Source organism: Bombina bombina, chromosome 1, assembly GCF_027579735.1.
Source record: "Bombina bombina isolate aBomBom1 chromosome 1, aBomBom1.pri, whole genome shotgun sequence".
In the NCBI taxonomy this organism is placed as follows: Eukaryota; Metazoa; Chordata; class Amphibia; order Anura; family Bombinatoridae; genus Bombina; species Bombina bombina.
Genome location: NC_069499.1, coordinates 1,423,311,171 through 1,423,337,410, shown reverse-complemented (window position 1 = coordinate 1,423,337,410; position 26,240 = coordinate 1,423,311,171).

Sequence of the window (26,240 nt, the reverse complement as noted above, 5' to 3'; positions counted from 1 at the left end):
AAAATCAATAAGGATCATAGTCCATTGGAAGCCGATTCATGACATAGAGCTCTAAATCTGCGTCTAAAGGCACATGCCTAGTTGTCCTAGACCAGATAATATCCCTGGTTACAGCATATGCAGGTATGTCCTATATAACATGGGAACTAATTTGCTCCAGTGATGAAAAAGCTAGCACACCTAATGCAAGAAGGCTTAGTTATGTAAATCAGGCCTAGTACCCCCCTTTACCGCAAAGTTGTTTGGTAGTCAAGGCTGTCAGCAGCTTGTTGATGTTCTCATTGGTAGAGTACCCCCCTCATGTCTAACAATAGTTTGTGTAGTCCCCATGTTTGGCTATACTGTATTTTGTATTTTGGCACAACCTGGAGGCAAGGGGATATGCAGAGCTTCCAAATTTAACATATTGTGCTGCACTAAATTGTTAGAAAACTCTGCCCACTGTCCTTCTTGCTGTATTGTCTAACTTCTAAATTCTTTCACAAGGTGAAACCAGCAAAATCCTAAACCCCACACCCAAAAAATCTAGTCATACCCATGGACTGACTCATCTCTGCCCCAAACCACACCCAAAGATTACGTTGATCCCACACAAACATTGCCATCTCTGTCCCTATTCTTTGACCTTCCACACCCCAACAACATATCTTTTGAAGTTGGGAGGAATGTGCATGGTCGGTTTTATGGCTGATTATTGGGCTAGTTGAGCCAAAGCTGTACCTGCACTGGTGACGTTAGAGTCCTGATCCAGATCCCATCTGTTGTGTGTTATTCAGGAGCAATGGCCAATGAGAATGTCCCAGAAAAGAGTGTGGCCATTGCAGCATACATACATATACTCACTCCTATTGGCTCCCTTTTTGTATCCCCTTGTGGAGCAACACATTACATTATTAAGTCTTTTTTTTTTTTATCCCTTTGTAGGTTTCAAACACATTGTAAGAAAAAGAAATGTAAACAAAAGTGCTTAAATGAAATACAGCATTTTAGTTTTGCTAGCATTAATGCTATGTAGTGAGTGTGTTTGCTTCTGATTATGCCTGAGACAGCTAACAGGTCCTAGTGTCTCCTGTTACTACCCCTGTGGCTGTAGTCTACTTGTCTTTGTCTTAGCATTTTTGTTTTGAATACATTTTGGTAGTTTTAGAGTTTTTAGTTCATATCTATCTGTCTGTCTATCTATGTGTCTGTCTGTCTGTCTGTATGTCTGTCTATCTTATCTATCTATAAAAAAAAAATCAGGGTATAGCCATTTTTTCTTTCTTTCTTTTTCATTCTCTCTTTCTTTTTTCCCTTTTTCATATGTTTTCTCAGACAGTTTTCAGTTCATTCACGTTTGTTGTGGAACTGTTATTCCAGTTTAAGCTTTTCCACTTGCCTGCTTAATCTTTTTGCAAGATCTTTCTTGCTTTTTAAGATTTTAAAGATCTTATTAGCCTTGCCCCCACCCACCCATTGTGACAATATACTAGTTGGGGTTTATCAGCAGTAGTAGCATTTGGCTGCTAACAATAACGTCTAACACAAAAACACCAGTGTATTCCCTATTCCCTAGCTATCTCAGTGCTGTAAATGCTGCAAATTATAAATGTTTAACCTTGTTTCTCCTTCTGCCTATGAATGCAGGCTCAGCATTTCTACTCCCTACTCCCCTATTTATTAAAGGGAAATAGTGCTGTCAAAGTTTCTCCTATTTAATGTGTTCTCATTGATAATTTTTACCTGCTGGAGTGTGTTAATCTATTTACAAATAGAGTGTTAACCTTTTTATGTCATTTGAAGTAGTTGTTTTTGTCTGTGGTAACCACTACCTATACTGAAAATGTAAATACTACAGTATTGGCTATAGAAAAGATATGTTAATAGGTGGCAGCAGAAGAAAACAACCTCCTAGTCAGGTGGGAAAAACTGAGAAAGCCATGCCCATTTGAAAGGGTGCTCCTGCAGGAGCTGCTGGCCAGAGTTTATTTTCCCTTTAATCTTTCCGTACAATAGCTTCACTCACTGGCTGTGCAAAGTATTTACACTCAGTAGCTTTTTTTTACATTCCACTAGTTGCAATAGACTGCAATAGACTCTTTGGACCCAAGTAAAACAGTTAAAGGGACACCACTAAACAATTTCATGCACCTCCTTCTAATCACGGGTGCGCTCATTATAGAACACTGGTTACACTGCAGGTATCTAAGGAGACATACTGCACATGTGCAAACGCGTCAGGACTGTAATCGATTTCAACATGGCGGCACTCATGACTAGATGGAGACGGGGACTAACCTTGATACTATACTTATAAAATATATTTAGTGTCTAATGTTCTCTTAACCAGTTTCAATATTTGATTACAGTATTTACAAATATGTCACCCTTAGACACTAGTTGTTCTCATCCCATACATCTAGGTCGCAGAGGATAATGTTTTGTCTCATCTGTATCGTGGCATATTTTTGGCATGGAGGTTGGTGTACATTTCTTTCTAGTGGACTAAATGTTTTCCATCAACCATACATTATCTAAAGGGTCATTTATGTTTATCCTCATTTGGAAGAGGAGGTTCTGCTCTTTCATATAAGGGGCCTAATGGATGTATGAGTTTATTTGTTTCCAAGAAAGAGACACCATTTTAGAACTCACGTCCCCTTTTTATTACATGAAACCTGGTGTATAATGGGTTAAAAAGTTGAAGTTTTAACACTGACCGCATGTCTGAAAGAAAAAGTGACCCCTCATTTGAAAGAGCAGTTTCTCCTTTTTTAAGTAAGTGGCCTCAATTGTGTGCACATTTATTTTTTAACTAAGACAGAGATTACAAATGTATTACTTCATGTGTTACAGGTTAGAAAACTGTCCGTGAGATGAACAGAGGGTCAAGTAATGGCACGTGGCGTTTGCGCCCTCTTGCCCCCCTCACCGGAATGCACACTGGTTCTTTACTGAGTCTATATATCCTAGCATTGCCTCTCATAGTAATAGGCAGATAAGTTTGCAGTAGACAAAATGTATTAAATTGAGTTGGTTACAATGCTTTATTAGTTAAAGGGATGACATGGAAGTTAAAGGTAGCTGGGAGAGATGGTTGAGAGTGAAATGAGTCAGGAAAACAAGATAATATGGAAAGGTGAGGAGCCTCACGAAAGTGCTGGTGCAAAGGCTGCTGGATTCTGCTGCAATGCAAAGACAACTGGGTATCTGACAGGTGATAAACATCTTACAACTGCTCTCTGAACCATCATGGTGATCACAAGTGGTGCGCAAATACTACAGTTAACCCTGCGCTACTTGTAAAGGCGAACAACACCGACGCACAGCGACCAGAACAGAAGACATATCATGTCTTTGATACACGATAGTCTACTTTAAAATATGATAAATATTAAAGGGATAGGTAATATTAATGCATTACTTCTGCAGTTTTAGCGTAACTATAGGTTTCTTCTGAAATGTCCATTATTCTTGTGTAAATTAAAGGGACAGTAAATACTTTGTAATTACAAGGCATATCTGTTGTGTTGCTATAGAATATCATATCAGCCAAGTCGTAATGTTTTCCAAACAAATTAACATCCTTTTTACAGCAATTATTTTTCAATAGCAAAATTCCACCCTCCATTTCCCTTATTTGGAGGTGCCAATCAGACACAGGCAATAGGTTTGCCTCTGCCATAAAGCTATTATAAAGTGAATTGTTTGCATAATGAAAATATATTGCAATGTTGTTTCATTATGTATAACTAAACATTTTATATTAAAATCTCTAGGTATTTACTGTTCCTTTAAAGGGACAGTCTACACCAATTTTCGTATAACTGCATGTAATACACACTACTATAAAGAAGAATATGCACAGATACTGATCTAAAAATCCAGTATAAACCCTTTTAAAACCTTACTTAGAAGCTCCCAGTTTAGCACTGTTGACTAGGTTAGGCTGGGACACCCAGTGAAAGGGGCTGAGAGTAGTCACTCCCCCCTCCCATGCATATGAAAAGGCAGATTATACAAACAGGAGCAAGCTTGAGTCTGCATACATCAGAATACGTCTAAAACTTTGGGGCTTGGTTTGGAGTCTGAAAATCAGCACAATGTTATTAAAAAATAAGCAAAACTATACATTGTTACAAAAACACCCCCAGGTGGGCTATATAAATGTATCATCTACAAAACATTTATGCAAAGAAAAATCTAGTGTATAATTTCACTTAAATACCTCTTTTCTAGGCACTTGTCTACCAACATAGGGCTCGTCCATTGAGTCAGTAAAAATGGAGCCGTAAGTGACCCAAATTGCCAACAGCTAAAAGCTGTTTACGACTTCATTTTAGTACCAGGTTTCCACTGAAATATTTTGAGTAGTGCGTGCAATCGGTCTTTTTCGTGTATGTGCAAGTTAACATTGTGTTAACACTTCCATCTGACGCCGGATTTTTCAAAAATCTCGCCATAAAAAGTTTGTTGCTATGGTAACCTGACCTTGCACCTTAAAAGTTGCTATAATGCCTGCACACCTTACTTGTGATCACCTCTAGGGAGACAGACACAGGAGTTATATCGGTCACAAAACTAAAATACAAAGAATTTCTGAAAATAGTTTTTAATTTAGAAAAACATTTTTTGGATTATTACATTTTAAAATGTATTTATACATGTAATGTTTAGTGCTGCCTTAGGCATAGGCCTAGTTGGAAATTTTGGAGATACGTACTTAATTATATTTTTTATATGTAAATACATATTGATATTTAAATAGGAACATAAGTCCAACTAGTCCTATACCTGAGCCAGCAATAAATATTACATATAACAATAAATTTATAAAGTAAAATACTTCTATTGTTTGCAAACTTTAATATCTCAAAGGGAACTAGGCCTCACAAAGTTTATTTTTCCTCTTTTACACCTATTTGAGCATGTTTGAGACGTAAGTGATACTTCCGACAACTGTTTGTGCATTCAATGGACATATAGGGCCATATTTATCAAAATGCGAGCGGACATGATACGCTGTCGGCATTTATCATTGCACAAGCAGTTCACCAGAACTGCTTGTGGAATACCGCCCCGTGCAGAATCGCAGCCAATCGGCCGCTAGCCGGGGGTGTCAATCAACCCGATAGTATTCGATCGGGTTGATTTCTGTCCGCCGCCTCAGAGCAGGCGGACAAGTTATGGAGCAGTGATCTTTAGACCGCTGCTTCATAACGTCTGTTTCCGGCGAGCCTGAAGACTCGCATGGAAACAGGGGCAGCAAGCTCCATTCGGAGCTCGATAATTCGGCCCCCAAGTGTTCTTTAGTGATTTTCAGCTTTTATTATTTTCTCAGGGATGGATCATTTTTTTCTTCAGCTGGACCACAGTAATTATGGAAAATTGCGCCATTTGAAAATATTGATAAGTGTAATGTCTTTTTTTTTTCCGTTTTGTGACGTTGTGTAAAACCATTTATGGCTCGATGGAAATGAGCGCTTATTTGGCTTATCTTTTTTCAAACTGAGTCTAATCAGAAGTTATATCGGTTGAGCCTTTGAACTCACAGCGGGATCCTTTGCAGAACATGAGCAAATTGCATGCTTCACAATTAGGCTTTTATTTATGTATTTTATCTATTGTGCTTTTCCTGTATTTGGTTATACATTATTTGTATGCAGATTGCAAGAACATGGTTGACCCAGGTTGTTCACAAATGGGAAATAACCTCTTCAAAAAAGGCAAATTGATTGTCTGATTGGTCCTCAGAGTTGGATTGAGCTGGGGAACATTATGTTTTAGTACATAGAAAATAATTATTTTCATACATTTTATCGCCTTTCTGATTAGCTTTTGTTTAGCAAGAGGTAGTGAGCTAATGAACAAAAGTTGAGTATTTAATCTCTTAATGCATATTTAACCTCTTAATGTATTCTCCTGGCTCTTTACAGAAGAAGCTAAACTAAATTGTACTACACATGCCACATATGATAAGGGACAAAGGGATGGAAAGTTCCATCACAGGCTCCCCTGTGAATGAAAAAAATATGCAGCTATTGAATTTGACTATGCGTAAAGAGGGAATATATATATATATATTTAGTTATTTATTTTTTGAGTGATAACAAAATATTTTCAACTTGTAATACGAGTTTAAATAGAAAAACGCTATTGATTTAACTTGAGGGATGTTAGTGCACAATATGACTAATATTTTTCTACTCCCCTGCAAAAAGAGTTAAACACATAGGTAAAGACCCACTTGGAAGCCACAATCAATAGCAGCTTTTAGCAGGACATGGCCAGTCAGCTAATTAGGAAGAGAAGTCACACTGGCTGTATAATGCTAGGGTGCACCAATTATTTTTTTTGCATTAATAATCCCCTTTTTAAATAGTTTTTAATTACATACACCATTTTTTTGTTTATTTAACTCTAATGCATTGTGGGCCAGATTACAAGTGGAGTGCAAATTTGCGCTTTCGCAAGCGCAATATTTGCTCTCCACTCGTAATACCAGTGAACGCAAATGTTCTCTGGTATTAAAAGTACAGTGCAATGTGAATGCGACCTTGCGTTCGTATTGCATGGAAGCTTTGCGCTCACGAGAGCATGCTTTCATAGGCTCCAATGGGATAGTCACGGCAGAGAACCTAGTGCAGTGAAAGGGGTAAGTCACCCAGCGATGGGCAGCAAAGGTTAAATACATGTATATGATTATACCAGTGACCAAGTGCTAAGGGAAAGCCCGAACCATGTTTGGCACATAGTACTAACCAGAGTTCAGACCTTTATTCTGGATTTCACTTTGTTTTTATGGCTTCTGTTTTTAAAACAATTTGCTCAAATAAAGGTTTTTTTCATTTTATGGAAATACATTGTTTGCTGAAGTGGAAGAGCTTAATTTTGGGGGATAGTTTTAAAATTAACCAGAGGTCTGGGGGGATGGCGGTTTAGGGGTTTATAATTTATTTAGATAGTTTGCGTTATGGGGGTGGCGGTTTAGGGGTTAATAATTAATTTAAATTGTTTGGGATGTGGGGGATGGCAGTTTAGGGGTTAATTATTTATTTAGATAGTTTGCAATGTGGGGGGATGGAGGTTTAGGGGTTAATAGTTTATTTATGTAGTTTGCGATATGGGGGGGATGACGGTTTAGGGGTTAGTATTATTATTTAGTGTTTGCGATGTGGGGGGTGGCGGATTAGGGCTTATTAGGCTAGGGGCTTTTAGTAGGGTGTTTTTCCACTTTTTTTGTCCGTTTGGCGAGTAGGGTGTTTTTTCCTAAAAAAAAAATCTCCATTGATTTCTATGGGAGAACACATGCATAAGCACTCCAAAACTCTGCTAGCAATGTTTGCGAATCTAGGGCTACCGCTAGCGAAAAAACCTTCTTTTTTTTCAACTTGTAATACCAGCAGATCCTGAGAAACGCAAAAACCATATAGTTAGCGGTGTTTTCACGAACAGTAAAATTTAGATTTACCGCACAACTTGTAATCTGGGACATTGTATTTCCTGCCCCATGCCCCTAAGAATTAATTTAACCTGTTCAGTTGCTGCCCAGTGAAAAGAAGAAATCTCTGAGAGGAGCTATGCATTTATTCTTTAGAGTAGGGCAGGAATGTCAGTGTTCCTGTGAAGGCTTATGAGCTGATTTTATGCCATTTTGTTCAGTCTCATTTTTGAAGCCTGATATTTGAAACATATGACTGAATTAGTTAAATAATTATTGGGGTCTATTCACTAACACACTCTCCAGTCTTTCCTCTGAATTTGCACCAATTCCGATATTATTCTCCACAGCCACTAAAAAATGGAAGGATTTGTTTGTTTTATAGACTAGGCACCATAAAATAACAAATATCAAATAACTTAATGATCAAAACCTAGCCTGCATAGAGAGAAATCTCACAAAATCATCTTGAGCTTTATTTTGCAGTGCACATGACTCTGAGACAATTTAATTTTACAGCGTGATATCAAAATGCATCTTTATAAAAGGTAAACATTAGCTTCCAAATGCTTATAAAATAAAAACTGTGTGAGTGCACAAATCTGGCCAGCAGGCCTCCCCGGTGAGAATGTTTAGCTATCTGCAGCTGCTGAGTGCAGCCTATAGATTATGATCCTTCGTCTCACTGGGAAGCCTGTGCGCGCGCGTTGTTTGATCTCTGGTGGCTTTGTGTAGGAAGATAAGCGTACGCTATGTACATCATCACAGTGCTGATGTAACGCCAGCTCGCTCCATCCTAAGCTTCCCCCCTCCCTAGTCATTTTGTCTGAGCAACATATGCTTTATATATATTACAGCTCACAAAGGGATTCCCTACTGCTACCCTGGAAGGATACAATGTGCTCAGATGGAGACAATGCGCTAATTTGTCTATATAAACAAATTGTCTTTCCTCTTTTATAGAGATCACATGCCTGATGAAAAAAGCTGCTTTTCCACTCAAAGCTAAAGCTTAAGATAGTGATATAGTAAGCATTAGGGTGGTTGATCAGAATGCTAAATATCAAGCATGCAGGTTGTACTGGTGAGCAAAATAATCCTATACTACCTATTCCTGCTCTTATCTATTTTATTTTTGCTGTTGTTAAAGGGCAAACTGTATCATGATTGCAGGCAGACAGGTTTGCAAGTAGAGATTTAACCCCTTAAGGACAAGGCCATTTTTCAATTTCTTTCCCTTAAGGACCAGGGCTATTTTTACATTTCTGCGGTGTTTGTGTTTAGCTGTAATTTTCCTCTTACTCATTTACTGTACCCACACATATTATATACCATTTTTCTCGCCACTAAATGGACTTTCTAAAGATAACATTATTTTCATCATATCTTATAATTTACTATTAAAAATATTATAAAATATGAGGAAAAAATGAAAAAAAAACACACTTTTTCTAACTTTGACCCCCAAAATCTGTTATACATCTACAACCATCAAAAAACTACCATGCTAAATAGTTTTTAAAATTTGTCCTGAGTTTAGAAATACCCAATGTTAACATGTTCTTTGCTTTATTTGCAAGTTATAGGGCAATAAATACAAGTAGCACTTTGCTATTTCAAAACCACTTTTTTTTTCAAAATGAGCGCTAGTTACATTGGGACCCTGATATCTGTCAGGAATAGCTAAATATCCCTTGATATGTATATATTTTTTTTAGAAGACATCCCAAAGTATTGATCTAGGCCCATTTTGGTATATTTCATGCCACCATTTCACCGCCAAATGCGATCAAATAAAAAAAAATGTTCACTTTTTCACAATTTTTTCACAAACTTTAGGTTTCTCACAGAAATTATTTACAAACAGCTTGTGCAATTATGGCATAAATGGTTTTAAGTGCTTCTCTGGGATCCCCTTTGTTCAGAAATAGCAGACTTATATGGCTTTGGCGTTGCTTTTTGGTAATTAGAAGGCTGCTAAATGCCACTGCGCACCACACATGTTTTATGCCCAGCAGTGAAGGGGTTAATTAGGGAGCATATAGGGAGCTTGTAGAGTTAATTTTAGCTTTAGTGTAGTGTAGTAGACAACCCAAAGTATTGATCTAGGCCCATTTTGGTATATTTAATGCCACCATTTCACCGCCAAATGCGATCAAATTTAAAAAAAACGTAATTTTTTTTGCAATTTTAGGTTTCTCACTGAAATTATTTACAAACAGCTTGTGCAATTATGGCACAAATGGTTGTAAATGCTTCTCTGGTATCCCCTTTGTTCAGAAATAGCAGACATATATGGCTTTGGCAATGCTTTTTGGTAATTAGAAGGCTGCTAAATGCCGCTGCACATCACACCTGTATTATGTCTAGCAGTGAAGAGGTTAATTAAGGATCTTGTAGGGAGCTTGCAGGGTTAATTTTAGCTTTAGTGTAGAGATCAGCCTCCCACCTTACACATCAGACCCCCTGATCCCTCCCAAACAGCTCTCTTTCCAACCCCACCCCACAATTGTCCCCGCCATCTTAAGTACTGGCAGAAAGTCTGCCAGTACTAAAATAAAAGGTATCTTTTTTTTCTTTTCTTTTTTTTTTGGGAGCATATTTACATATGCTGCTGTGTAGGATCCCTCTTAGCCCCAAACCTCCCTGATCCCCCCCCCAAACAGCTCTCTATAACCCTCCCCCTCTACATTATTGGGAGCCATCTTGGGTACTGGCAGCTGTCTGTTTTATTTTATTTTTTATTTTTTCCCCACTTTTCTGTAGTGTAGCTTCCTCCCCCCAAGACTAAACCCCCACCCCCTCCCAGATCACTTCGATTAACATATTTATTCCCCCTCTAAATACCAACCAGAAACCACACTGTTCCATAGTGTAACGGTTCCCACCCGCTCCCACCCCGTGCACGCGCCCGCCCACCTCCCCTGTGCACGCGCGCCCCCCAGCAATCCCGCCCACCGGTAAGCCATCGATCGCCGCCCACCTGCCTCCCAAGTCTGCTCCCACCCACCAACGATCGCGGCATCGATCTCCGGTGCAGAGAGGGCCACAGAGTGGCTCTCTCTGCATCGGATGGGGTAAAATGTTATTGCAGTGATGCCTCGATATCGAGGCATCACTACAATAACCGGAAAGCGGCTGGAAGCGATCAGGATCGCTTCCAGCCGCTTTCAACCCCAACGTCGTACAGGGTACGTCGCTGGTCTTTAAAGACCAGTTTGTGCAAGACGTACCCTGTACGACGCGTGTCGTTAAGGGGTTAATGTTGCACAAGAGCTTTCTTGTGCAATGCCACCCTCCGCTCTAGCGCAACTTATTGCCTGAGAGCAGGGTGTGTCAGTCACTCCAGACAAGCAATTGTCGGGTGATTAATCTTGCCACTTTTGAAAAGCAAAAGAAGCAGTTGCTGCTTCTTAAATTTCGGGCTGCAACCCTGTTAATGCATGCTCTGCATATCATCAAGAGCTGTGAATGCAGCTTAATAAATGTATCCTTAAATTGCTCTGCAATGAAACATATAGATAGACACTAGCTTGTAAATTCAAGGCAGCTGGCACCTTTGAGCTCTGGGGATGCCACAGTAATGAAGGTGAGTGCACCCCAACTGGCATGTTACAAAGCATATGGTGCTCATTTTTAAAGGGACACTGAACCCAAATTTTTTTCTTTCATGATTCAGATAGAGCGTGCAAATTTTAAGCAACTTTCTCATTTACTCCTATTATCAATTTTTCTTCGTTCTCTTGCTATCTTTATTTGAAATGCAAGAATGTAAGTTTAGATGCCTTCCCATTTTTGGTGAACACACTGTGTTGTTCTTGCTGATTGGTGGGTAAATTCACCTACCAATAAACAAGTGCTTTCCATGGTTCTGAACCAAAAAAATAGCTTAAATGCCTTCTTTTTCAAATAAAGAAAGCAAGAGAACGAAGAAAAATTGATAATAGAAGTTTTTTTGGAGGTTCAGAACTCTGGACAGCACTTTTTTATTGGTGGATGAATTTATCCACCAATCAGCAAGAACAACCCAGGTTGTTCACCAAAAATGGGCCGGCATCTAAACTTACATTCTTGCATTTCAAATAAAGATACCAAGAGAATGAAGAAAATTTGATAATAGGAGTAAATTAGAAAGTTGCTTAAAATGTCATGCTCTATCTGAATCACGAAAGAAAAAAAATTGGGTTCAGTCTCCCTTTAAACATAAAGTAGCTAAGACCCTATCGGTTCATTCAATGTTTTAATTTATATTCATGCTATTGTAAGCTCATGTTTATTATGACACTACATGAAGCAACAGCCACTTACTTCAAGAAAGACATAAACTTCAAACAAAAGGCCCCCATTCGAGCCAACTAGAATCCAAGTATAAATTGTATCACATGGCTTTACATAGGGTTTTCAAATTCAGAAACCCAGCAATAACCTATTTATCTAATGCTTTACAAATGCATTTGTGTCATGAAAACACCTAGCAAGTAGATAATGTAACACCTGTATTCCAATCAATCTACTGGTAGTTTTTCAAACGAGTTTTGGACTTTTTAAATTCTATACAATGTACTTGTTGAAAACAGACTTTGTGCATTTTGAGAGGCATTTATTGACTTTAATGCTTATATTCTTGTTTATGCTCAATCCACATGTTAAGAAACATTTTTTTTTTAATTAAACTTTTTCCATAATATTGTTTTGACAGCTGCCACACAAGCTCTCCCCTTGTTTATGTAGCCTGACAGTCTCTATGAGTTTATTGTGTAGCATTGTAATACATGCCCCTCCCCATACGGTTGGCCCTGTCATGAGGGTTACACAACTGGCATGCTCACTACATGGTACATCTTGCTTAGGATACAATGAGTAAGTGTGCTAGACTCTTCTACATACATTCCTATGTGGGTGGGGTCTAAAGCAGCTACCTACCATGGACTATTGCTTAACTGCCCCACAATGCCATTGTCTTTCTCCTGCTGCTCAGTCTCTCTATAGCAATTATGGATGGTATTTCACCCATAGGAGCATTCTCTTTGTAGCTCTCTTCTCACTTTGGTTTGCAGCAAAGTATTATGTTTCCTACACCAGACAATCTGCTGAAGTTTTCATTCTCACAGCAAAGCACCCCAGTCCTATGTATAGCTTGAGGCTTCTATGTCTAAATAATGTCTGTTGCCAACAGTTAAATATAGTTGGGATCCAAAATTACATGGTAGTCCCCTCATGGGAGTTTTTAGGTCTAATAGGTGTTCTACATGTTGGTATAATGACCAAGATAATTAGGTCCAGTGATTGCTCTCCGTGATGGCATAATAACTAAGAATGTAGGTCATTTTAAAGGACAAGGTGCACCCAACGGTGCAAACATTGTTCCCTCATGTGAAAAAAGAGCAGAGACAGGCGCAGCCCAAATTCAAGTGTAGTATGATTTTATTCAGTGTAAGAGCACACATACAAATGGCTACTTACAAAATAAACAGATAGAAACTGCATATAAAGGTTTCTTTGCATCCAGACTGTATTGTTGAATGACATACAGCCGTAAAACAATCTCTACGCGTTTCGTCTGAGGACGCCCAGACTTTCTCAAGAGAGGAAAAAAAAATTTGAATAAAATCATACTACACTTGAATTTGGGCTGCGCCTGTCTCTGCTCTTTTTTCACAGTTTGTTCCCTGCTGAAGGTGTTTGGAGGATACACACCTCTCTATCTCAGGCAGCGCCCATCACTACAGTGACACAGGAAGGAGATTATCATTGCAAATTGCAACAAGCTACCATAGTGGATCTACTTCCGGCTCAACAGAGCAACCGGCTTTCTTCTTACTCACAGACCAACTCCAGGAACGTAAGCGCCCCTCAGCCCTTCTGTTTTATTGTTCCCTCATGACATTGTTATATTCCAGGATAATGCCCCAATACACACTACTAAACAAATTCAAGAATGGTTTCATGAACCACCTGACTAATTAAATGATGTAATTTTACAATTGACTCTTCCATGCTATGTAATCTGTCCCAATATGTGAGTGGGCTGGTCACAGTGTGTATTGTTGTGATGTTCATAGACATATGCTGGGTAAAAAAGGTTTTTGATGCATATGTAACCTGATATTGGAACAGATAAGTTAAGTCATTAAAGAGACTGAGGGAGTGAAGAAATATTTATATATGGTAAGATATAGCACATAATTGATGAATTTGAGGGAAGTAAGCAGGCAGTTATCATATGCAGGAAAATGTGATACATCATAAAGGTAAGTAGGGTAAATATTTCAGCATGAGGAAACCATGAAAGGTTAACAAGTAAATAAGAGGTACAATCAGATTCTGGAGTGGTAGACTGATAATTAAACACCCTTTGTGGGAAAAAGGAAGGCAGCCCTCATATTAACATATTGTATGCAAATATACACCCTTGTACTAGCTATATACTTATTCCAACCACAGACCAAACACATGCCTTCTTTGACCCTTTTGTGCCAGACATGTGCCCACATCAAAACAGACCAGATGGCTATGCTAGTGCAGGGCAGAATAGAGGATGGGTAGCATTAGTGCCCCAGTAGACTCCTTTCACAGTGCCATTGCCTCACCCAGCCAACTGTATATTTTTATTACAAACAAGTAGGTTGATGAAAAAAAACAGTCAACTGCATCATGAAGATATTGAATTCAGCAAAGGAACGACTGGAGGTCTGGACTGAATTCCACATGGGCAGTAATGATGGCCGCAGGCACTGGCTGTAGATTTAAAAAAAAAAAAGAGATAGATGCTCAAATGGATATAAACAAAGCCCAGTAATCGGCTCTATGGAATGGTGCCCACACAACATCCTGCCTCTTTTAACTTAATTAAGTTGTCACAGGGGACACCTTTTCTAAAACATATTAGAATAATTCTATTCACAATTATATCCTAACCTAGAAACATGGTGCACTCAAAAAAAATCATCCATATGAAAGAGCAACTGTTTTATTGTTGTTGTTGTTTGTTTGTTTTTTAGGGGGGTCTAATAAATTGAAAAAAAATGTAGATTTAAATTTAAACAGTATAATGGGCACCTACATGGAATGGGAAATACTCAATATGAGCAATAGGGTGCCACCTCGGCCATGTTGGACACTTATGAGTTACACATGCTGCAGGGTACGCAAGGAGGAACATGAATAGTGCTGTCCAGGGGTGAAATTCATGTTCCCCTATGCACACCCTGCAGCATGTATAACTCATAAGCGTCCAGGAAAACATCGCCAAGGTGGCAACCCTAATGAACAAGATGATTGGATACAAGATTCTGTAGAAACATTTCACAAGGTGTGGTTTTATTGGATACTTCACAATATTAAGTAAACAATAATGTTATTTTACAAATATTTATAAAGGGGACTTGTCTGTAAATACGTACTTGTAGTACCACAGATGTTTATGACTTTAATAGTTAAGAGGCCCTGCTAGCACAAACAATAAAGGGTCATTGTACTGTAGCATTTTCTCTCTCTTTAATATCTTTTTTTAAATTTTATTTTTATTAAATCTTTTTATTGAATCATAATATATACAAAACAAAAAAGAAGACAAAACATTACAATTTCATGACAAGGCTAAATATTTCCAACTATCACATATCTCTTAAAGGGACTGTAAACATTTTTTTCTTAAAACTTATAATGTTTAATTAAAACATGTTAAATAATTTATTAGACTTATGCAGAGAAAAAGCGCAGTGGAAGCGTTTAAAACATTTATAATAATTATTGCCAACATAGCCTTTTCTGGCCGCCTATCTAAAAAAACTTTTTTTCCCAATAGCTCCGTCAGACAGCCAGCATCCAACTGCCGTTCGAACGTCCGTCTTCTTTTTTCATCAGAGCGCACGTTCCCTCTGGACTTGCGCATGCGCACTACAATACAGCGTTCAATATACACAGAATCGCAATGCTTCCTAGTGCATAGCGATTCTGTGTTTCTGATAGAGCGGTTGCGCGCTCCGGGTATAGAGATGGGAGGAGGAAGTCTATTAGGTGACGTAACTGCCCTGCAGCAATGACTTTGATATAGATTTGACTCAGGCTGCATGGGCGGACAGAGCAGGTAAAAAAGCACCAAAAAAAAGGTTGTGTTTTAATCGCTTCCGTTGCGCTTACTCTCTGCATACTATAATGATTATATTTAGATAAGAAAAATAAATAAATATAGTGCTTCATAATTGATAAAGTTTACAGTCCCTTTAAGTATACCATCTCATTATCGATATAAGCAACATAAATTTAGTTGATGTCCCCAGTTGATATTGACTCTTGTGCCACCCAAAAGAGGGTAAATCACTTGTTTCTGAATTGGAAATTCTAGTGTTTTAATAAATGTGCCCCATTTTTTAATACATTTATCTAGTCTTAGGTCTTTTTCGTATAGAACATCAAATATTTCAATTGTTAATTGATCTCTTATAAATTTTTATAAATTTTTATTGAGGTTCGAGGCAAGGCTTACAAACCAAAAAGTGTCAGTAAATTCTATACATAGATAATTATTTCTAGACACATCATGAACAGACATTAAATAACATATATAAAACTCATACGACTGACAATATTTAAATTAACAAAACACATAACTAGCCTGTTGTACTGTAAACCCTCCATAAGGCGCATGAGGCCACTCTTGGACCTTCTAGGACTATCAAAAACACAAAGCTACAGAGGGTTATCTAGGACAGTGCGAGACTACTCTTGAGTCTCAAATGGGAACCTCTTTTTTTTTTCCCCATTTTATATACACAAAATATAAAGACGTCATTTTTAGACCTTAAACGATATAATGATGAGTGTACATAACTGAGATCACCATCCATTGGAATATTTTGGTAGCAGAACATGGCTACATATATTTTCAGTGCCAGGTTGAGAGGTATGCATGCTAGTCTTATTTGGACCCCTAGACAAGACATATAGAAATAGAGGTGGAGATTATTGAGGATGGAGACTGCCTATTAGTCAGTATGCTTATTTTCTGTGATGTTGAATCACAATGTAATGAACAGGACTAGACCACTCTTCTAAGGGGCTTAGCTAGAATAAAGTCTTAAGTAAGGAAATGTGAGAGGATCATGTTAATTATTAGGTGGTTTCTCTGCCTGAAGTGGTAGTGATCTATGATGTCTCCTAGTATTGTATTCATGGATCCCTATAGTTATTGGAGTGTCAGCACGGTTGAATTATATGTTCAATTATCTTCCTTATCTGCCTCTGGAACTAGAACTACATGAGCTTATGATAGTTATGTATGACCTATAAGTTATATAGCTTTAAACCACCCATGCGTTGATGGGCTGTCAGTTTACAAAATTATCTATTGGTTGGCGGTTGCCATCTATTGGTTACTAGTATATTCCCTATATTTTATATGGTCTAGATCAGCGCACCCCACTGTCTCGGCCGCTGACAGTAAGGCAGCATAATAACAAAACCTTGGATGCACCATCAGCAATATGGGCGTAGTAAGCTAGGAAAATATTTAGTGTATCAACTAATCTCATCTTACCTACGAAAAACCTTGGGTAGCTTCAATAGAAGGACCCATGTCTAGAATGATAGGATATAGTATGGTTTGGCAATTCCACTCAGTTTACTTATATAGTACTTCATGTGCGCTCCACAATTATGGCTACGTGGATGTCTCTTAATGTATATCCCTAGTTGGGTCCCCTGTACTCAATTTAAACTAGGCAAGAAGATTCAACAGAGAGAAAAAGTAGTAATTTAAGCCTGAAGAATAAAATTAATTTTGAGATAGATCATATGCAAAAATAGTTCAGTGAAGCTTATGTAATTCGTTACTGAGATTCTAGCTAACTTTCCTGGATATACCAGCTCGCTTATGGTAGAGTGTGAAATTGTTTGTATATATGTATACGTGCTGAATTATCAGTGTATGAACCTAATAGTCTGTATTATAAAGATAAGCCTAAGATTTGGTGTATAGTTGGCTATAATATGGAGGCAGTGCAACCTAAACATTTAAGAATCACAACAAATATATCTGATACCTTTAACATTTACTGCTTAGCTCTTTGACCTAGAAAAATAAGGAGACGGTATGAAAACCAGAAGGTTAGACATAAGGTAGGGTTATATATTTGAAGATTCTAGCTACCTCTCCTGTATGTGTCAATGCTGTCTAACATATAGGTATTACAGTTTAAAATATCGTGACAGAGATAATGAAGATAACAAACATGAACTTCTCATACAGGTGCTATTAAAAAATCTGGAATCCAAAGAAAAACTAAAGGGTTAGGAGTGGTATAATATTACATATTTTAAACAAACGTTACCTAAATCCCTGGCTTAATAATTTTTAAGGCAGTTATAGCTATGTAAAATAAGAATGTGTCAGTTCTAGCGTAACAGCCTAGAGGAGACCTAGACCTGGATCATATCTTTAACCAACTCCGAGTCTCAAGGCCCATGAAGCACTAAGTAGGGCATAGAGTTCCAGGTAGTAATACTGCCCTATCGATACATTGGATTCTAAATGCCTCCAATTATGTCTACGCCTCCGGTATTCTTTGTCCGTATCAGGAGTCGGGATTGGATGGGTGTTTTTAGCTGTGTCTGTAGGATTAAGGAGAGACAGAATTGCAGATCTAATGCAGTCTCCGCTTCGTACCTTATAATCAGCTGCCGCAGCAGCATGGATGTCTAGTGTAGGGATGACTCTCCTTGTGGTTAACATATTTATGAGCACTTGCACCAAGCCGAGTTGGCCTTCTGTCCTTGTGCGGCCCGCATTGCGCTCTAGGTCAGAGCGGCAGCACAGTTCCGCATCAATCAGGCTGGTCACATGTGACTCGGAGTTACGATCATTGTCCTCCATTGCAGGGTAGGCATAGACTCCACTTTGTACCTGATAGTCAGCTGTCACAACAGTATGGGTATCGAGTACAGGGCTGACTCTCCTTGTGGTAGACATATTTAACTGCGGTTGCACCAAATTAGGTTGGCCTTCTTTCCATGTGCTGTCTGCATGGCACCCTAGGTCAATCAGGCCGGTCTCATGTGGCCTGGGGCAACAATCATCATCCTCCATTGCAGGGTGGGCAATTTCTCTGTATCCTGTATTAAGTAATAAGTCGCTTAACTCTGTCATTAAGTTCGAAAAGTGATTGTCTATAAGCAGCCTCATCCGTTCTTCCCATTTAGTTAAAGCCTCCATAGTTAGGAAAGGTTGTAGGGTGTCCCTCCACAAAGCACTTATGTCCTGTGCCTAATGTAGCGGTAGATGGATGGTGAAGTGCAGCCCACTTCGGGCTGTTTACCCCGATGCACGGGGGGGGGTGCTGAATCTCTGTAGAGGGCCGCCGCCCAGGTTTCAACAGTCTAGATCTGAGCCTAACGTTCAAGAACTCTGCAAAATTTTGAATCAGATCTGTGTTAGGTAACACACACTATTTTAGGATGAGAGTGGTAGCTGTGGATGTTGCAGATTAACAGCTATAATCGGCGGATTAAGTGCATCGCATTAGGAGCCCCAGATATTGCAACCTTTCATGGCCGCTGCCTAGACACGCCCCCCAATTGATCTCTTAAAGCTAATTTAATCTCTCTAATGCTCGGTATACTAGAAGAAAGCCAAGCCTTTAAAATAATTTTTCTCACCATTAATAATACCATCGCAAAAAAGAGGGCATTTTCTTTCCTTACTCGATTATTGAACAAATATATAGGCCTCTAGTTATGAAGCCGTCTACTTACCTGCATTCGCCGGCCCAATACGCTCGCCTAAGCTCACCTACCATCGCCGCCGCGGACCTGAATACGTTCGCCAAAGTTATCAAAAAAGCTGTCAAGAACACGCGCACCAAGTACGGAGCGATGAGCAGCGGACTGTTGTTAACTGGCAGTCATTGATCTCGCTGCTCATCGGCTTCTTCGCAGCTTTCTTGATAGCCTGTCACTAAGCACCCACACTATACTATACTGTTTTACCCCCTAAACCGCCACTCCCGGAGCCCCCCGCAAGTGAATAAAGTTATTACCGTCTAAACCGCCGCTCCTGGACCCCGCCGCAACTATAATAAATGTATTAACCCCTAAACCACCGCTCCTGGACCCCGCCGCCACCTTCATTATACCTATTAACCCCTAATCTGCCGCCCCCTCTACCGCCGCCACCTATATTAAAATTATTAACCCCTATCCTGCGGATTCTGGACCCCGCCACAACTAAATTAAATGTTTAATCCCTAAACCGCCACTCCCGGACCCCGCCGCCACCTATATTAAACTTATTAACCCCTATCCTGCCCCCCTATACTGCTGCCACCTATATTAAACTTATTAACCCCTAAACATAAGTCTAACCCTAACCCTAACACCCCCTAACTTTAATATTATTTTAATAAATCTAAATCAAACTTACTATTATTAACTAAATTATTCCTATTTAAAAATAAATACTTACCTGTAAAATTAACCCTAAGATAGCTACAATATAACTAATAATTATATTGTAGCTATTTTAGGATTAATTTTTAGTTTACAGGCAACTTTGTATTTATTTTAACTAGATAGAATAGTTATTAAATAGGTATTAACTATTTAATAGCTACCTAGCTAAAATACTTACAAAATTACCTGTAAAATAAATACTAACCTAAGTTACAATTAAACCTAACACTACACTATCATTAAATTAATTAAATTAATTAACTACAATGTCCTAAAATGAAATACAATTAAATAAACTAAACTATAGTACAAAAAAACAAAACACTAAATTACAGAAAAAAAAAGAATTTTAGGAAATTGTAGTTAATTTATTTAATTAATTTAATGATAGTGTAGTGTTAGGTTTAATTGTAACTTAGGATAGGATTTATTTTACAGGTAATTTTGTAAGTATTTTAGCTAGGTAGCTATTAAATAGTTAATAACTATTTAATAACTATTCTACCTAGTTAAAATAAATACAAAGTTGCCTGTAAAATAAAAATAAATCCTAAAATAGCTACAATAATTATTAGTTATATTGTAGCTATCTTAGGCCTAGATTTAGAGTTTGGCGGTAGCCGTGAAAACCAGCGTTAGAGGCTCCTAACGCTGGTTTTAGGCTACCGCCGGTATTTGAAGTCAGTCAGGAAAGGGTCTAACGCTCACTTTTCAGCCGTGACTTTTCCATACCGCAGATCCCCTTACGTCAATTGCGTATCCTATCTTTTCAATGTGATTTTTCTAACTCCGGTATTTAGAGTCGTGGCTGAAGTGAGCGTTAGAAATCTAACGACAAAACTCAAGCCGCAGAAAAAAGTCAGTAGTTAAGAGCTTTCTGGGCTAACGCCGGTTTATAAAGCTCTTAACTACTGTGCTCTAAAGTACACTAACACCCATAAACTACCTATGTACCCCTAAACCGAGGTCCCCCCACATCGCCGCCACTCGATTAAATTTTTTTAACCCCTAATCTGCCGACCGCCACCTACGTTATACTTATGTACCCCTAATCTGCTGCCCCTAACACCGCCGACCCCTATATTATATTTATTAACCCCTAACCTGCCCCCCACAACGTCGCCGCCAGCTACCTACAATAATTAACCCCTAATCTGCCGACCGCAAAGCGCTGCTACTTACGTTATCCTTATGTACCCCTAATCTGCTGCCCCTAACATCGCCGACCCCTATAATATATTTATTAACCCCTAACCTGCCCCCCTCAACGTCGCCTCCACCTGCCTACACTTATTAACCCCTAATCTGCCGAGCGGATCTCACTGCTACTATAATAAAGTTATTAACCCCTAATCCGCCTCACTCCCGCCTCAATAACCCTATAATAAATAGTATTAACCCCTAATCTGCCCTCCCTAACATCGCCGACACCTAACTTCAAGTCTTAACCCCTAATCTGCCGATCGGAGCTCACCGCTACTCTAATCATTTTTTTAACCCCTAAAGCTAATTTTAACCCTAACCCTAACACCCCCCTAAATTAAATATAATTTTAATCTAACAAAATTAATTAACTCTTATTAAATAAATTATTCCTATTTAAAGCTAAATACTTACCTGTAAAATAATCCCTAATATAGCTACAACATAAATTATAATTACATTGTAACTATTTTAGGATTTATATTTATTTTACAGGTAACTTTGTATTTATTTTAACCAGGTACAATAGCTATTAAATAGTTAATAACTATTTAATAGCTAAAATAGTTAAAATAATTACAAAATTACCTGTAAAATAAATCCTAACCTAAGTTACAATTAAACCTAACACTACACTATCAATAAATTAATTAAATAAACTACCTACAATTATCTACAATTAAACCTAACACTACACTATCAATAAATTAATTAAATACAATACCTACAATTATCTACAATTAAACCTAACACTACACTATCAATAAATTATTTAAATAAAATATCTACAAATAACTACAATGAAATAAACTAACTAAAGTACAAAAAATAAAAAAGAACTAAGTTACAAAAAATAAAAAAATATTTACAAACATTAGAAAAATATTACAACAATTTTAAACTAATTACACCTACTCTAAGCCCCCTAATAAAATAACAAAGCCCCCAAAATAAAAAAATGCCCTACCCTATTCTAAATTAAAAAAGTTCAAAGCTCTTTTACCTTACCAGCCCTGAAAAGGGCCCTTTGCGGGGCATGCCCCAAAGAATTCAGCTCTTTTGCCTGTAAAAAAAAACATACAATACCCCCCCCAAAATTACAACCCACCACCCACATACCCCTAATCTAACCCAAACCCCCCTTAAATAAACCTAACACTAAGCCCCTGAAGATCTTCCTACCTTATCTTCACCCTGCCAGGTTCACCGATCCGTCCTTGGAAGTGTTGATCCAAGCCCAAGCGGGGGACTGAAGAGTGACGTCCATCCTCGGGCTGAAGTCTGGATCCAAGCGGCGACTGAAGAAATCCATCATCGGGCTGAAGTCGGAAGTCCATCATCGGGATGAAGTCTTCTATCAAGCTGCATCTTCAATCTTCTTTCTTCTGGAGCGGAGCGGAACCATCTTCTTCCAAGCCGACGCGGAACATCCTCTTCAACCGACGACTAGACGACGAATGACGGTTCCTTTAAATGACGTCATCCAAGATGGCGTCCCTCGAATTCCGATTGGCTTATAGGATTCTATCAGCCAATCAGAATTAAGGTAGGAATATCAAGTTCAATCCGATTGGCTGATCCAATCAGCCAATCAGATTGAGCTCGCATTCTATTGGCTGTTCCGATCAGCCAATAGAATGCGAGCTCAATCTGATTGGCTGATTGGATCAGCCAATCGGATTGAACTTGATTCTGATTGGCTGATTCCATCAGCCAATCAGAATATTCCTACCTTAATTCCGATTGGCTGATAGAACCCTATCAGCCAATCGGAATTCGAGGGACGCCATCTTGGATGACGTCATTTAAAGGAACCGTCATTTGTCGTCTAGTCGTCGGTTGAAGAGGATGTTCCGCGTTGGCTTGGAAGAAGATGGTTCCGCTCCGCTCCAGAAGAAAGAAGATTGAAGATGCGGCTTGATAGAAGACTTCATCCCGATGATGGACTTCCGACTTCAGCCCGATGATGGATTTCTTCAGTCGCCGCTTGGATCCAGACTTCAGCCCGAGGATGGACGTCACTCTTCAGCCCCCCGCTTGGGCTTGGATCAACACTTCCGAGGACGGATCGGTGAACCTGGCAGGGTGAAGATAAGGTAGGAAGATCTTCAGGGGCTTAGTGTTAGGTTTATTTAAGGGGGGTTTGGGTTAGATTAGGGGTATGTGGGTGGTGGGTTGTAATGTTGGGGGGGTATTGTATGTTTTTTTTACAGGCAAAAGAGCTGAATTCTTTGGGGCATGCCCCGCAAAGGGCCCTGTTCAGGGCTGGTAAGGTAAAAGAGCTTTGAACTTTTTTAATTTAGAATAGGGTAGGGCATTTTTTTATTTTGGGGGGCTTTGTTATTTTATTAGGGGGCTTAGAGTAGGTGTAATTAGTTTAAAATTGTTGTAATATTTTTCTAATGTTTGTAAATATTTTTTTATTTTTTGTAACTTAGTTCTTTTTTATTTTTTGTACTTTAGTTAGTTTATTTCATTGTAGTTATTTGTAGATATTTTATTTAAATAATTTATTGATAGTGTAGTGTTAGGTTTAATTGTAGATAATTGTAGGTATTGTATTTAATTAATTTATTGATAGTGTAGTGTTAGGTTTAATTGTAGATAATTGTAGGTAGTTTATTTAATTAATTTATTGATAGTGTAGTGTTAGGTTTAATTGTAACTTAGGTTAGGATTTATTTTACAGGTAATTTTGTAATTATTTTAACTATTTTAGCTATTAAATAGTTATTAACTATTTAATAGCTATTGTACCTGGTTAAAATAAATACAAAGTTGCCTGTAAAATAAATATAAATCCTAAAATAGCTATAATATAATTATAATTTATATTGTAGCTATATTAGGATTTATTTTACAGGTAAGTATTTAACTTTAAATAGGAATAATTTATTTAATAAGAGTTAATTTATTTCGTTAGATTTAAATTATATTTAATTTAGGGGGGTGTTAGTGTTAGGGTTAGACTTAGCTTTAGGGGTTAATACATTTATTAGAATAGCGGTGAGCTCCAGTCGGCAGATTAGGGGTTAATGTTTGAAGTTAGGTGTCGGCGATGTTAGGGAGGGCAGATTAGGGGTTAATACTATTTATTATAGGGTTATTGAGGCGGGAGTGAGGTGGATTAGGGGTTAATAACTTTATTATAATAGCGGTGCGGTCCGCTCGGCAGATTAGGGGTTAATAAGTGTAGGCAGGTGGAGGCGACGTTGTGGGGGGCAGATTAAAGGGTTAATAAATATAATATAGGGGTCGGCGGTGTTAGGGGCAGCAGATTAGGGGTACATAGGGATAATGTAAGTAGCGGCGGTTTACGGAGCGGCAGATTAGGGGTTAAAAAAAATATGCAGGGGTCAGCGATAGCGGGGGCGGCAGATTAGGGGTTAATAAGTGTAAGGTTAGGGGTGTTTAGACTCGGGGTACATGTTAGAGTGTTAGGTGCAGACGTAGGAAGTGTTTCCCCATAGCAAACAATGGGGCTGCGTTAGGAGCTGAACGCGGCTTTTTTGCAGGTGTTAGGTTTTTTTTCAGCTCAAACAGCCCCATTGTTTTCTATGGGGGAATCGTGCACGAGCACGTTTTTGAAGCTGGCCGCGTCCGTAAGCAACTCTGGTATCGAGAGTTGAAGTTGCGTTAAATATGCTCTACGCTCCTTTTTTGGAGCCTAATGCAGCCATTCTGTGAACTCTCAATACCAGAGTTATTTAAAAGGTGCGGCCAGAAAAAAGCCAGCGTTAGCTACGCGGGTTGTTACCGACAAAACTCTAAATCTAGCCGTATGGGTTCATTTTACAGGTAAGTATTTATTTTTAAATAGGAATAATTTAGTTAATAATAGTAAGTTTGGATAATTAGCGGGGGGCGGAGCTAGCTACTGGAGCGGATGGTCGCATCTTTGCAGAGCTCCCGGCTCTGACTATATTATATGGGACATATCTACCTCAATCTGCAATCCAAAGCTATTCAAAAGTGGACCCCAACTTTCTACTTCTCTTAAGAATGAGTCCGGGAGCAGACAATAGCCACATTTCACCCGGTTTTCCCTAGAAGACAGGGCATATCGCACAGTGATCCATACACCTAAGGGTCCCAAGATGGCGCTGCCCTCATGGACTCTTGGGATCATGACCATGCTAGACAGACACTTCTCTAATCTCACCCAAGTTCTTACAAAGGTGGTTGAACACGAACCACTAATTACCGTAGCTCCGAGGCAGCAGCAGATTTTGCAGAGCCCTCTTGCTGATATACGTGGCTGCCTTGCTTCGTACACACAAAAGGCTGATCATGCTGCAGCCGTCCTCACACATGATGTTGGGGCCTTACCTGGTTGGAACACGCAGTTACCGGACATCGCAGTCACTCTCTCACGTCCCAGCATGATACACTCCACGCTGCAATCTGCCGAACCGGTAATGCTTTCTGAGAAAACGAGATGCAAGGACTCCCTCTTCTCTTCTACTTCCCAGCTGGTCGGGAAAGCAGACGGTGCTGCGGGCATATCGAGAGGTGGTGCAGATACACCTCTGCTCTTACTCCGAAGTTTTGGTCAACAAATGCTGGGTTGGAGAGGTGGACTCAGCCATATTCAAAACGATGCTCCTGACACAGGTGCAGCGGAGAGGTCTTGCACTCATTTTCTGGGACGCCATTCTCAAATCCCTCTTGTGCTCTACTTTGTGCATGAGAACGGCCATTGTCCCTGTATGAACAGTATCGGTGTGGGATAGACATGGAAGGCACCAAAACTTACAGCGGAACTAGCCTACCTAAGAGACCCTGTTATGTTCACATATAGCTCACTACATATTGCTAGGGTGGCTGGACAATTGGTCCGATGAGTGTATGGGGCACAGATGTTTTTAGTTAGTGATATATACGTTTCCAAATAGATTACTGCCTAAAAGACTAGAACAGGCTCCTGTAACATGGTGGACACTGGGACACTGGGATTATACCTATATTAACTGATCTGTAGAGCCCCATCTCAGTTATGATGTGGGAAGCACTGAGTTTAATATTTTTATGTTTGAAAATTGCCGCTGTTATAAAGTATTAAGTTTGGTTTTCAAATAACATTTCTAGGTATGGTACGCAATAGCCATTTCCACCACTAGAGGGGAGTCATGTTCCATTATAACTTTGTTCACCACAATGCTTTGTGCTT